This window comes from Sinohyriopsis cumingii, unplaced genomic scaffold (genome assembly GCF_028554795.1).
Source record: "Sinohyriopsis cumingii isolate HCF-2022 unplaced genomic scaffold, ASM2855479v2 utg000576l, whole genome shotgun sequence".
NCBI lineage: Eukaryota > Metazoa > Mollusca > Bivalvia > Unionida > Unionidae > Sinohyriopsis > Sinohyriopsis cumingii.
Genome location: NW_028315913.1, coordinates 36,829 through 52,280, shown reverse-complemented (window position 1 = coordinate 52,280; position 15,452 = coordinate 36,829). Strand labels below are relative to the sequence as shown.

Here is a 15,452-nt window from a genome sequence, read left to right as displayed (position 1 = left end):
AAGTAAGAAAATAATTTATGCTGAACAATATGTTATCATCCAAGGTACATGGCCATATGCAGAGATTTATGCTATCGAAGGTACATGGCCATATGTGACGGCTGTCCATGTGTGTGTCCATCATTCATAACATAAATTAATTATAAAACATTTCCTCTGTTCTTTTGATTTCGTCTACATAATACAGGTCCGAAAAAAGTAAGATAATCCAGACCTTAGGGTCTGTACATATTAACAGTAGCATACATCATTACTGCCTTATGGTATGTGGATATTAACAGAAGCTGACATCTAATACGCATAGATCATTACTACCTTATGGTATGTGGATATTAAACAGTAGCTGGCATCTAATACGCATACATCATTACTACCTTATGGTATGTGGATATTAACAGAAGCTGGCATCTAATACACATACATCATTACTGCCTTATGGTATGTGGATATAAACAGTAGCTGGCATCTAATACACATACATCATTACTGCCTTATGGTATGTGGATATTAACAGTAGCTGGCATCTAATATGCATAAATCATTACTGCTGTATGGACTGTGCATATTAACAGTAGCTGGAATCTAATACGCTTAAATCATTACTGCCTTATGGTCTCTTGATACTAACAGATGCTGAGATCAAATATGCATAAATCATTACTGCCTTACGGTCTGTGGATACTTGTCATCTGATACGTATTAATCATTACCGTTTTCGTACGTATATAATTGACATGGAAAAGTTGAAACTCTCGCCCAGCTACACACAGTGCTGTCAGACAGATACATCTAGCATTGCTTGGACACTTTCTGTTTTTTTTTTGTAATGTATTGATATATGTCAATTATCATTTTATGACACTTCAACACTTCATTAAACCTGGCAGAAATGAGAGATACAATCAGCATCGGTACCGATCTCGGACTCGTAATCATGTTAATGACCATGGAGGCAGACTGGCAAGCATAACAGGTCGGCATTTCAGCTGTAATGTCCCTGAGTCCATACATGGAGTCCACAAACAGATTAGAAATTTAATTAAATTTACAGCACGTAGAAACAGTATGAAATTTTTTTTGTTTTCAAAATGAATTCATTTCTTTGATCTTCATCGTAAATTTAACTGTTGCCAAACATGCCCGGAAACTTCTTTTATCAAGCGCGTCAACTCATCATGCAAAATGTTCGCAGAAACAAAACAGGGTTGCAGCGCCTACGGCATTTAAAGATATAATACGCACAACTTTTAGAAATATGTGAATTTGCTGGAACTATTTATACGATGGAAATACAGAACATCTGTCGATGTTTGAGTTTGTAAGCCTAGGTTGATCACCTGTAGGACACACAGCACAGATACGACTGAAACTGATGATGTCAATAGACAATAGGATAGCTGGTATTTGTCTCCGGCGTTGATGTGTGTGTGTGTGTGTGTGTGATTTAGATTTTTAACGTAGCTTTAAACAAAATTGCAGTCATATCGCCACGATGTCTGCAATGTGACAGTTGATAGTGATATCTAACACTGGTGAATGATTCCGCAGACATGCAGCTTCATGTCCCACCCATTTACATTATCCAGACACCATTCCTACTATTCCTAACACTAACCTCTAACGCTGAGCGCCTAGCGAGGCAGCTGTTAATAACTCGGCTGGGTTAGAACTCGTGACCTTCCGCATCCGAGGCGGAATCTTAAACCGCTAGGCCACCGGAACGTTGATAGTTCCTCAAATCGTCTAGCACCTCTGAAGCATCCTACTCAGAGGAGTGTTTAGGACTCCAGTAGAGCAAGCTTTAGACGGTTATTAAAATGGTAAAACACGACGTTCGAGGTAGCTTTACCTTTAGCGTCATTTAGATAAACAAGGAATGTCTTGCTGTTTTCGAACGAACATCCTTTCTTCCTCCCCTTGAAAGTTCGCCTATTTCAGCAAAATATATCAAAGTTTATCAGACTATAAAAAACACCGATAGCCGTACGTCTATACACATTGTTTGCAAATTAATCAAGTAGGTGGGTATCCCAAAGGACCTAGTATGCATAAACATGTATATACTTTGAAACATTTGCCCCTGAAATTCAAAATTACTCCAAAAAATATTTCAGTAAATAATACTATGAACAATATTTCAGTAAGAAATATTAGAACTCAGGAAAACACGTTTCCCGAACAGTAAAATCGTATATCCATATTCCTGTAAAACATATTCCTGTAATACAATTAATTGAGGGAAACGACTATCAGAAACTTGAAAAGTTATGATTTACTTTCTCTGACACCGGAAATGAAATGAATAATTTAAAGATGGCTCCATTTGTTACTTAGCACAGCGCAACAAAATCCACAAGACTGACAAGAGACCTGGAGGTATATCATTTATACATAACAGAAATGCAGAAAATTCTGCCAAAATACGTGCAGAAAAATAAAACGAAGGCATGTCTATGGAGCGAAATTACACAGGTATAATCAAGCGCAAAGTCCATGAAAAGGAGATATATCTGCATGAGCTTATGACGTACAGTCATATTGGTGAGTGCTCGTTTTGTTCAAGGTTCTCAAGAATTTTGCATGATGATTGAAAGGATGAATCATAAGCTTTGAATGGAGACTTCAGTCTTAGAAGCAATGCACTAGTGACAGAATACGTATTACTGTTATTAGCGTGCTTCTTTTATATTCTCCTTTATAATACCCCCCCCCTCAGATTTACACTTTAATATATGTACGAAAATGCTATACAAATCGATTAGCATAAATTATTTAGAAAAGTCTGTAAACCTCTCTCAAGGGTTTTAAAGCACTTAAGTCAACTAGCCATAAATAATAAGCATTGTAACAAATATTATGAGACCATTATAAAATATCTATCTCTGCACATGCTTTTAAATGCCTGAAAGTGATAGCAAGCACAAACACTCTATCCTAATGTGTGGAGGTATCTGGTTACAATAATGATGGAAAACAAATGTTTAGATTGGCAAAACTATGTCATGTATTTGACACGCTGATGATAACAGAACACGAGGCAACATGTTCAGTTTGAGTCGACTGAACTACCGTTATCAAAGAACTGCCTTCTGTGTGTTTCGTGTTCATTGAACCTGAAAGAGATTCCATTAAAAGCCATTTATGTTTTGAGGGGGATTATTTATTATTATGATGGGATTCTATTTGACAATTCTGGGAGGTGTGGATCGAGCTAAGTTGTACACGTTTCATGCAGTGACAGGTTATACATAGTTTGGAACGTGCAGTTATTAAACGATAAAAGTATGTTGTGCATCACTACCACGAGTGTACATGTATAAGCCCAGAAATGCGATAAATAAATACAAAAGTCTAGACAACTGGGTCTGGATACAGTGACAGAACTGACAGCATGAGCATATAGGTTACCCATATGTCTGTTTCTGGTCACAACAAAGTTGATGGAGAAAAATATGCTATAGGATGAACTAGAAGAAAAACAGTGTCAGTACAAGGACCTTCACCTTGATAACACCCAATTCAATAATGCGAAAACCTGTGTCAAAGAAGAATGAAAATGAGTTAGAGTTATAATAAAATGAGCTTGAATTATGAATAAAAAGTCCAAGTTTAAGTTCAAAAGAGAATCTTTAAGAATGGAACATGATTTGGAAATGAAACAATTATAGATTTAACTAGAATAAGTAAAAGTAACAAGAAAATGCAACAATGAAAAACCGCTCCGGTGGCCTTGTGGCCAGAGCGTCCGCCTCGGATGCGGGAGGTCGTGGGTTCGATCCCCGGCCGAGTCATACCAGAGACTTAAGAAATGGTACTAACAGCTGCCTCGCTTTGCGTTCAGCATTAAGAGGTTAGTGTTAGGACTGGTCGGCCTGGTGTCAGGATAATGTGACTGGGTGGGACATCATGCTACATGTCTGCGGCATGATGCCCCAGTGCTAGACATCACTATAAACTGCCACATTGCAGAGATCGTAGCGATATGACTGAAAAATTGTTAAAGCTACGTTAAAAATCAAAATCACATGACATCACAACAATGAAAACGTGTTTTCATTCATTGCCGTGTTAGGTAAAACTTCAAGCATATGGTCATGAACGAGTATAAGAAATCTGGGCCTTTCATGCTGAATGTGAAGTAGTTGTAAAGCAGGCTAAATGGTCCGAGGATTTGAAAGTATCACAGCTAAGAACATTTCTGATAGATAAGGCTAGACAAGGAAGGAACTCTTGGGCTAAGTACATGGAGTTCTTGAATTAATTAATTGTTTTCTCTTTTTTTATAAAACGACCGTAAAGCTGAGCTGTTGAGTGTGAAGAAGGAAACTACTTAGATGTATTGCGTAACGATGGCCAGGATTGATCAATAAATACAGAGATTCTTGGTTGGTTGTGACCGAGTTATCATTCCTCTTAGAGAATTGATCCTAACAGCATTACCGCAAGATCAGACACATAATTTTGAACAAGCCTTAGATAAATTGATGTGGCTAAAATGTGTACATTCGTTACAACATTCTAACCAGTCTTCGTAAACAAGATAATGTAAGCTCTGCGCTAACAATACGAACGTTAAGAATGTAACGTAGCAAGGGAAACAAGCATCGAAGAACAACCAATCAAACACTAAATGGTTAACCCCCTGGTCATAACAGATTTGTTTCAAAAACAAAACTTTCAGTTGATATTGCTATGTTTTTTTCTAGAACAACGTCTGGACATATGGACATTATGGCGGTGTTTGATCATGCTGCTACAATACCTTTCCTCTGAAGGATATTAAGGCAACATTTCTGGCTAAAGCACTGATGGAGTTGTTTAGCCGAATTTGTATTCCAAAGGCCATATTAACTGATAAAAGTAGGACCAACCTCACTAACACTTTATTGAAACATCTGTATGATCTGTTGGGTATCCGTGGTGTTATAACAAAGCCTTTTCCCCTGCTAGCAAATACAACTGTAGAACCCTTTAACAGAACAATGTAATTAGGGTTGCAAAAGTTATGTGCAGACAACAATAATGAATGAGATGAGATATTACCATGGTTATTATTTGCATACCACAAAGTCCAACATGAGAGATGTTGCAAGGTTTGCCGGTTCAAAGTCTATTATAAATTTTACGAGCATGTTTACGGGAGGAGAGGATGTCCTAAAGTCATTTGTGGCGCATGTTGCAAATATGCGCGAAACGTTGGCTCACGTTGGAATTCTTTTGAAAGATAATCGGCTGAATTAGCAAAAACAATCAAGGCATGAATTATGGTCGTCATACGAACCAAAGGGAATTTAGCCCAGGGAATAGTGTGTAATCTCTTTGCCATCAAGTTTAAAGTTTCACAAAAATGACGGCAAAATTGCGTGGTCATTTTCAACTTGGCATAACTAAATCAAAGTAGCAGAAGCAATAACCTCAATGACGTAGAAGGGACGACAATAACAACTTGTATAGACTGTATAATTTAATTCTTTACAATGTCGAAGAATGTTGTTATTGCGATCGCCGTCATATTGGCATAGTATTTCGGAATTTTCAACAGTTAAATGTGAGGAACATATATGGCTGGTGGCTTCTTCCTGAAGAGCAGATCTACGCAGCTATATGACTAAGAATTCCTTGTGTTTGTTTGGAGAAACATTCGGTCAGGCATTACTTGACATGGACAGTTGTGGTTGATAAGGTTAAAATAAATACAATGAAATACAATGAAAGGAAACAGAGTCTCCTTAGATGGTGTTTGGATTCCCCGGCCTTACCTAACTTCATTATAATTCAAACGACATACAAATGTGTATGAATTGACCAGACCGTAACTGAAATATCATTAATAGGACTAGACATAATGGCGTGCTTAGTATACTTAAAAAATCATCGATCTCAAGATTCATGGATGTTTCGAACTCGATTTGTTCTGTTTCTTTGGGAATCATTTTCAAATCTATGTGGATATAGACGGTAACTGGTTTGTTGAATTACCACACTTCCAGATGGTAATTGAGCAAATGCAGTATTCATTTGTCAGTTTTCTGTAAAAAATATCTTGTACCAGAATGATTTCGCACTCGGTGCATATCAAGTTATATTTGTTGGTAATGCCAGTTAGCTAGAATACTCATCTCAGTATCCTGAATATTTGGTACCAGAATTTTTTTAATAATAACTCTGCCTTGATTTATGCCCTTACAGAAGGTACATATGTTAAATCAATCAATTCCTCGTCTCTAACGTTTACTAAAACAATGATGGAGTAGTAGAGCTTGGTATGAAGCTGCAAGCAAAAACGGATTTGGTTTTATTGATTTCAGCTTTCGCTATATATTAAGCTGTAGGAACCATACTTTGCGTTTATGCGTCTTTTGAATCCAAAGTTCAGCTGTTTCAAGTAATTTGATGTGTATTATATTAATGTGTTCATGAATCAGCCTTTACAACATGACTATTTCAATCCAACTAGAGTCGAAAGGTTGATACAATCCTTTTTTTTTGTCAACATAGTATACACTTTTTGAAGAGGAAAGTAAATTGTTACATTAACGCATATACAACATTGACACATTCTATGTTATTGCTCCGTATGATTCAAATTAAACCTATTCAAAACTGAAAGAACAATTCGTTCTTCTTGTTATATTCTACAGTTAAATTCCCCTTCTAATTTCTTTTCCAGAACGGTACCTTAACATGAAAAAATATGAATGTATTTTTAATATAGATAACTGATGCAATTATAGTAATAATGCCAGGGTTTTTATTACAATGCAACCATGGATTTAATAGAAGTTAATGTATAGTTCCTTCTTTCTGCCACTTTGTTATGAATGACGTTGTAAGATATAGTGTGAGACCGTAGTGAATCAAAACAATTCCGACTGGCTCCCACACCGAATCCAGAACATTCACCGCTGCCACAACGAGATTATTGACATCCAATTCATCATACGAACATCAAAGATGAGAAGTGATAACATTTTATTAAATATTACCAGAACAAAATATGACAACTATGTGTGTAGCTTTATTGATTACAATAAGATCGAATTATTTGGATATATAAAGACTATTATTTACGAAATCTACTTGATTAAAATGTTTCAGCATCTTCTATATAAACATTTGAAAATAGAATCGACAAATTCTATAAAATTTAAACACGAAAATAAATTATACATAACCAAGTATGTATATACATGACCATTGCATTCTCGCTGATGGAATACACACTATACATCATATCTGTTTAAAGACCTAGACTTAAAATAAAATACGAAAACACCTGGAAGCACGATACACAAATCACCTGACTATTAGATACAACTAAAATGATTGGGCCATCACGCTGATGTTGCATCCTGTTGTAGTCCTTAGGAAAATCATTCTTCAGATTATTCTTTTCTTTGATTTTTCCATGAGATTTGCAAACTAATTAAGAAAACTACTTGCATTCGATGAATATAGCATTAAAGTCGAAAGAGTAATAACATGTTTAAGTTCAACGTCTATACCTTTGACTAGGATGACAAAGCAAGCATGTGCTATTCGGTCTCTTCCGCCAACGTCACTACGTGCACGAAAATTTACCGTGGTCTGAATCAAATGAACATTTTATAATACCATTCAACATACTCATTCTGACTGGATGTTTTGTTCCATTTTAGTGACGTACATACGTAAGATTGCTTGGATGCATTAAAATGTATATACAAATGAAAGAAGTATGTTAGGGTAGCAATACATTTTAAAGCGGGTAGAAGTCTTTCATTGTTAGGTCTTTATACCTTGGTTTATCTATCTACTATCATTAAAATGGTCTTTACTGATGAATAATTTTTCGTCTGGTGTGATACCATGTGTCTAAAATGTCTGGTCAAGATAAGTGTAATTTTGAATATTAAACAAAAAAATATCAGAGTGACTATCGTTGAAGAATTCAAAGAAATGAATCGGCAAATTCGAGGCTTTACTCCATGACAAAAATGTTCCATGGACTACACTTCCCACAATGCTTATCGACTAGCATGAATGTATTTTCTTGGAGGTTTCTCGTCTTTAAACATATGAAAATATTATTTTCATTGCATTATATATATATATATATATATATATATATATATATATATATACACATATGTGTGTCTGTGTCTGTGTCTGTACGTGTGTGTGTGTACCATCACAAAGAATCTCAGCTTTGGTTTCAGCATCTACGTTCAAAATCTTTTCATCTTTCAACGTAGCGATACTGCTTGTAAAATTGAATAAACGTAAAATTGAATCGAGTTTGATCCAATCACCCAACTGACTGTTTTAATTGGGGAATCAATGATGTTAAACTAATATAATAAAGAACGTGTATTTTCCATTCATGGTTATGTGCTGCACTGTCTCGTCGGCAAGCGTGCCGAGCTTGCATCCGAAAGTGCGCGACTTCGAATCCCACAATCAGATCAGCTCGGATCAGCTATCAAGGTCAGTCACGGCGCGGGACACTCTCATTGAGGATATGATGAGGTCAACCTATTTCAGGATCAAAAATTAAAATATGAAAGCACTCTGACTGTAACGACTCCAGTATGCCTACATGTGTTCGTGTCCCATATAACACGAAAACTAACTCTAATGAATCCATCTGTTGTATATTCTCTCTATCAGAATTTACTAAATTCAAGCCTGACGTCGCTTTAAAAAAATCAATCCTACTTACAAAATGTAACTTCGATTAGGTTATGCTTCTGCAATGATGTTGACATATCTATTGCTTCGAATCAAAGGAAATGTTGTTGTTGTTGTGGGATTTAACGCCATTTTTCAGCACACGATAGGATAGGCTATACATGGCGGCCAGTATTAATGGTGGAAGAAGAACCCGGAAAACCCCGGAAAGAACCACCGACCCACGAGAAGCTACTGGCAAGCTTTCTCACATGCTCACATTGGCTGAATCTTAGACTCGAACCGCCGCAGACATAGGTGAGATCGCAGTGATCCGTAACGAAGAGCGCTTTAGACCACTCGGCCACTCGAGGCCCCTCAAAGGAAATGAAGTCAATATTATCAATAAACGAAAATATTCGTTTGTTATAATTACGTACTATGTTGTACAAAAATTTTGAAATGTCACAATTTTCCTGCGACGAACATGCTAAACATGAAAGACATGAAATTTAACGGCAATGTCCTCAGTGCTGACAATTATAAATGGAAGCTTTCGTAAATATAATTGAAAGCTAATTGTATTAATGATCACGTTTTAATCTACAAGTCAATACGAGAGACAGACAGACAGAGAACATTTTTGAAATATCACGCGTTAAAATGTTATATATTGTACCAAGACACGAAACAAATTTCACCATTTATATCCAACATATTCTGCATATTTCGACAAATATTTAGATATACTTTTTGCTTTACGAAATACATTAATCAGGCTTAAAGTTCTTGCTCCTGTTTCACTCAACCTAGTTAGTTTTCTTTCACAAACTGAGCTTTTCATTAATCATTCACGCACTCATCAAGGAATAAAGTTATAATAGATCAAATCTCAAAACATAATTGAATGTCTTAAATATTTCTTTCACGTTTCATTTAGTGGCAGCATTTAACGATGGAATAACCGTCTCAATAGTCAGAATGCAATAGTTTTGGAATAGCGAAAGGGTAACCACATACTTATAATTAATATAAATAGCAAAAGGGCCAGCATCTATTTAAAATTAATACAACTAGCAAAAGGGCAACCAATTGATTACAATTAATACAAGTAGGAAAAGGGCCACCAGATATTTAAAATTAATGCAAATAGCAAAAGTGCCACCAGATATTTAAAATTAATAAAAATAGCAAAAGGGCCACAATTTATGTAAAATTAATATAAATAACACAAGGGCATCCAGATATTTACAATTAATATAAATAGCAAAAGGGCCACCAGATATTTAAAATTAAAACAAATAGCAAAAGGGCCACCAGCTATTTAAAATTAATACAAAGTAGCAAAAGAGCTAGAAGATATTTAAAATTAATACAAATATCTTAAGGGCCACCAGATATTTAAAATTAATACAATATCAAAAGGGTCACCATATATTTAAAATTAATACAAATAGCAAAAGGCCACCAGATATTTAAAATGAATACAAATAGCAAAAGGGCCACCATATATTTAAAATTAATGCAAATAGCAAAAGGGCTACCAGTTATTTAAAATTAATACAAATAGCAAAAGGGCTGCAGTGGATAGGAAAAGAGCTGTCGGGTATCTGACAATAATTAAAATAGCAGTAAACGATTAGAGAACGGATCTTTTGGGTACCTAATCAACAGTGAACTGTAATTAAACGGATGTATAATGCCTAAATTGACAAATAACTGTTGCCTATCTAATATTATTTAAATCAGCATCAAATGACATACAATTAATAGTGTATATATCAAGACTATACAATAATTGTTTTCATTCCTACTTTTAAATGAAATCGAACGCCAGACTCGTAACTGATTACATTAAAAGTTTGCTCTGTTCTTATTATTTGTAAAATGCTAAGCTGTGTTATTTACATATATCAAAACAGAAGTATGGTTTAAATATATATGTGATTTAATGTATAGAATCTCAAGAAGTTATGAAAACATAGACATTAAGCGGTTACTATTCAAACCCCGTATTAAATCGTAAATTCTGTACCTTTAATATGTATACCTTGTGCCAAATGACGATTATTTTGAAGAAAAACAGACAAATGTTTTTTCAGTCATTAACTGTGTTATATGAGAGTATTGCTGTAATCTACTTGATACACACACATACGGACGTACATATATTCTCACACACACACACACACACACACACACACACACACACACACACACACACACATATATATATATATATATATATATATATATATATATATATATATATATTTAAAGAGAGAAACACAAACACAGACAGACAGCATAGAGTTTACCTTTGGATTCTTTTCCTTCACACAAATAGTTTTCTATTGTGAAATTTTGGCTTCAGTGTCTGTAAAGGAATGCTGCACTTCACGCATGATCCAAGCATTTATGTAGTCTCTTGAATTGGATGGGCGCATTAAGTATTCAAATTTTCCATAACATGACAGCAGAATTGATCGTTTTCTAAAAAGGTCGTCCGGTGCATTATTCGGTCCATGCTGATTGTGTTGCCAGTTTTACGTGGAATTATGGCGTTGTACAGATAATAGAAAAACAAGGTGTGTCTGAAACGCATCTTTGATTCTATAGTTTATCTAGTGAGCGGTACAAAGCCAAAAATATTATATAAATAAAAATGTATTAACTAAAAAATATCGACACGCTTTTTTTAATAACCGATTTTTTCCTTTTTAAATAGACTGATATTATATAAGCCAATCAAAGACATATAACATTAAAAAGATTTTTAGATAATCTACTGTTGCATCCTTTGATCTTATTGACTGTAGCTTAATGAACTGGTAGAAAATCTTGATACGCACTGTGAAATTAGTCTACTCCTTTACATTTCAGAATAAAACTTAGATACAACTGTGCATCTCTAGTCCCATCAACAAACATTAAAATTTAAATGGAATGATGGGACGATGATAGGAATCGGAGTGAGAACTATATACCTTGCACTGTCTCTATTTTTTCAGACACCTGTTTCTGATTGTACAAAACCTTTCTCGTGTGGATGTCATGCATCCATTGCCATTAAATGAAACACGTGTTACAGTTTACGTGCTTCAAACAGCGGTTCTATACTGTGTTTCTATATTAAACAATATCACGTTTGCTGTGCTAAACTATTGTATTATGTAATATATGAAAATAATGTAAAGAAGAAAAGACCAGCTTCAATTCGGAATTTTCAATAATATCTAAACGCTGACCCATTTTCAATCAATAACAACACGATTATAAAGGAATAAGATGAATGAAGACATTAAACAAAAGCATAAAGCACAAACCTTAAGCCAATGACACAAAATGTTTGCAGCTCATGCTGGGAGATATAATTACTCACCATAGCATGTATAGTTATGGGAGAGTGTCATCATGCTTGATGCATATGTGTTTATTAATGTGTTTATTAATCATAGCTGTTAATCTTCATAAAACAAATGCAATAAAAACATTATGCCAATGTTCATAAGCTGCAATAATTTGATCTTTATCATTTGATCTCTTTGTTTTCTTGCATTACAGTACTTCTTGTTACTAATCGTTTGGTGCCGTTGATTTCAACGAAAAAACATTTAAATTCAAACAGTTGTTTTAGCAATGTACAATCTGAATTGCCACTGTACTAAAGCTATTTTTCTAAATGTTATTAATGACATTCCCTCTGCTTCGGACAGCGAAAAGATTACAGTCCTCACCCTCCTTGATTTGTCTGCATTATTTGACACACTAGACCATGATATGTTACTCTACAGTCTCCAGCGTGTATTTGGCATTCATTATACAGCATTACTGTGGTTCAAGTTCCACTTGGTCAACATGACACAACTTATGTCCGCAGATGGAATACACTCCAGCCAAGTTGATATATGCTGTAGTGTTCCAAAGGCGGTCTATTCTTGTATCTGTTCTCTTCATTCTATACACCCAGCCGCTTTCAAGTTTCATCGATCACCATCCGCTGTCTCACTAATTGTACACTTACGACACCCAAATATACAAATCTAGCCATCCAACTGAAGTTGATGCTACCATCCAAGATGAAGACAAGTGCTTTTCTGATGTGAAATCATGGGCGACATGTAACAAGCTGCAGATGAATGTGATAAAACTGATGCCATTTTGAACTAAATACAAAGACTTTCTCATTCATATCCTTTACCTTCAAAGAAATATAAAAAATAAGCAACACCAACATTACATTGAAACAGTCAGTGCGAAACCTGGGTGTTACTCTGGACAGTACTCTCACATTGCACCAACATGTCATGAACATAAGCAAGACTGCATATCTTGAGCTGAGACGCATCAGCTCCATTCGCAAATATATGTCAGTTGATGATACTAAACAACTCTGTGCTCATTAGTACTTTTAAGACGGGACTATTGTAACTCAATTCTCTCTGCTTCATCTCAATATCTACTTCAGAAACTTCAAAAAGTTCAAAACACAGCTGTTCGGATCATACTTAGAGTACCACGATCAGAACATACCTCCCCATCGCTCTGTACCCTACACTGGCTATCCATTCGATCCAGAATCAAACACAAAATTTGTTCTCTGCGATACGTATGACTGACGGGCTCCAGTCCAACATACATATCCGACCTCACCCGGTTGTACACCCATCAAGATGATTACGCTCCTCTTCTGACAATCGTATACTCATTATTCCCACATGGAAACGAAGTCATATGAACAAGGTTCTTTTGCTTAACAGGCCCAGCAACGTGGAATGAATTACTCAATGAACTTACGCACAAAGACACAGTGATCCCATTCAAGAGTGCTCTTAAAACTCACCTATTTCGACTGCAGGAGCAAACTTAAAAAACCTAATAACGTTACCTATCTTAAATATTTTCAGCATGTTTTGTATGTTTTCTAATTTATTGGTGTTTGTTTTCTGTAATTATATAATTTTATATGTATTTTTATGTAACAGGTGTTGTTTAGTATTGTAAACGCATATAGCTTCTAAAGATTAGGCTCTATACAGTCATTATTATTATTATTATTATTATTATTATTATTATTATCTGTAAATTTGATTTTATGACTAACAGTGTCTAATGGGGTGTCACCGTAATCGCCATTTCAAACTCTCATAGCAACCATGTGATATAATACACAAGCCTGAAGTTGCGTATATAGCCGAAATGTTTGTCTGGATCAAGATTGTAATTGGGAAACGCATACTAAATCTTTGCTGAATAATACAGCACATTTATGGAAGTTCATATCTGGTAAAATAAATTGGTTTCCCTCAAAATGAATAAATTCGAAGTTATGAATATTAAAGATTTGTATTGCGATGGGTTCGACATGCAGATCATGGAAGAATATGCGAGATTGCCTTAAAATCTGAATGACGTTACTGACATTGCCTTTCTTGAGATATCAAATGACTCAAATTACCACAGTTCATTTGAACTCGAGCAAACAGATTATTGAAGCAGACCAAATGCCGATGTGCCCCTGTCTACCACAGGAAATAATTCTTAACGAAAATGGATGTATAGAACTTCACAAGTTGAAGTGCCCTAACTAATAGAATGTGACAACATAATAATATATACACCTTATTGTGTTGATGTTCCGCTAAACGTTATAAAATAAGTTTAATATTTTATCAGTGAGTTTCAATTTTGAAAAGAAATATTTTGATACTTTTTAATGTGTAATTTTCATACATATTTGCATGGTATATACTATTACGTGCTTTTTCAAATTCGCCAAATAATCAGAAAGTCTCGATTTCAATATAAAAATGTAGGCTTGTCTATCAAATCGTCAACGTTCAACATAATAGGAACATCACGAAATTCATAAGAACGGGTGTTTTATGACTAGCTGTCGACCTTGTTTAAACAGACGGAGGATCAGTCGAAACGAATGAGACATCTTATAAACTAAATGACAGTCTCAATTTCCTATTTAGATAAATATTTTTTGTAAAACCTTGACACTAACGCCTGAAGTAGAAGTGACACAGAAAGTGACGGGATGAACATAGACTAATACAGATTACATAACGTTAAAGACCGCTGTCGGTAAATTGAGATACAGCTTAGCAGAACGACTGAAACTCACGCTACATGAACTCATAATTCATCATGGAATAACTCACCTTTTATTGATTGGTCCTCGCTTAAGAGTTCATTTGCTAGCCTTGATGCTTTCATTTCATCGATCAAAAGAGAACCACAGATCGCGAACACGTAAATGCTGAAACCTAAACAAAGAGGAAAAGGAAGCATTTAAGTCACTTAAAGCAAGAATAGACATCATAATCAAACCAGATATAAGGGGTCTGATGGACAGAGAATACCGTATCAAGGAAGCAAACAATAAACCTACTGATATCGAATTCTACCAGGAATTAAACCTTGACCCAACACATGAATCTCCTAAGACTGATAAGCTTATCGTTAATGAAAAAATAAATGAGGGACATATAAACTATGAAACCATGGAATATCGTATTTTGAAAACCCTAGAGCAGGGAGACCATATTTACTATTCAGAATACACAAGCCAGGAAACTTATGTCGGCCTATTATCTCTAGTAACGGTCACCCAACCGAAAAAAAAACAAAAAAAAAAAAAAAACATCTGAATGCTTACGCCCTACATCTGTACACTTCCCTCCTACTTTCGTAACACAAGAACCTATCCCGTGTAAAGAAAAGCCAGTGAACCGTTACCACCCGACACAATTCTTGTTTCATTTGATTACAATCATTTAATACCAGCATTCCGC

The 15,452-nt window shown here is 35.2% G+C and overlaps 1 protein-coding gene across 1 annotated transcript in view; it reads right to left on the bottom strand.

Moving 5' to 3' along the window:
* LOC149773769 (uncharacterized) overlaps positions 1-11,342 on the bottom strand; it is a 34,394-nt gene extending 23,052 nt beyond the window's left edge. Inside the window, exon 1 of the mRNA XM_089946029.1 lies at positions 10,968-11,342. The gene's annotated coding sequence lies outside the window, so the exon portion shown is untranslated. The remainder of the gene's footprint in view (positions 1-10,967) is intronic.
* Positions 11,343-15,452: the final 4,110 nt, after the last annotated feature.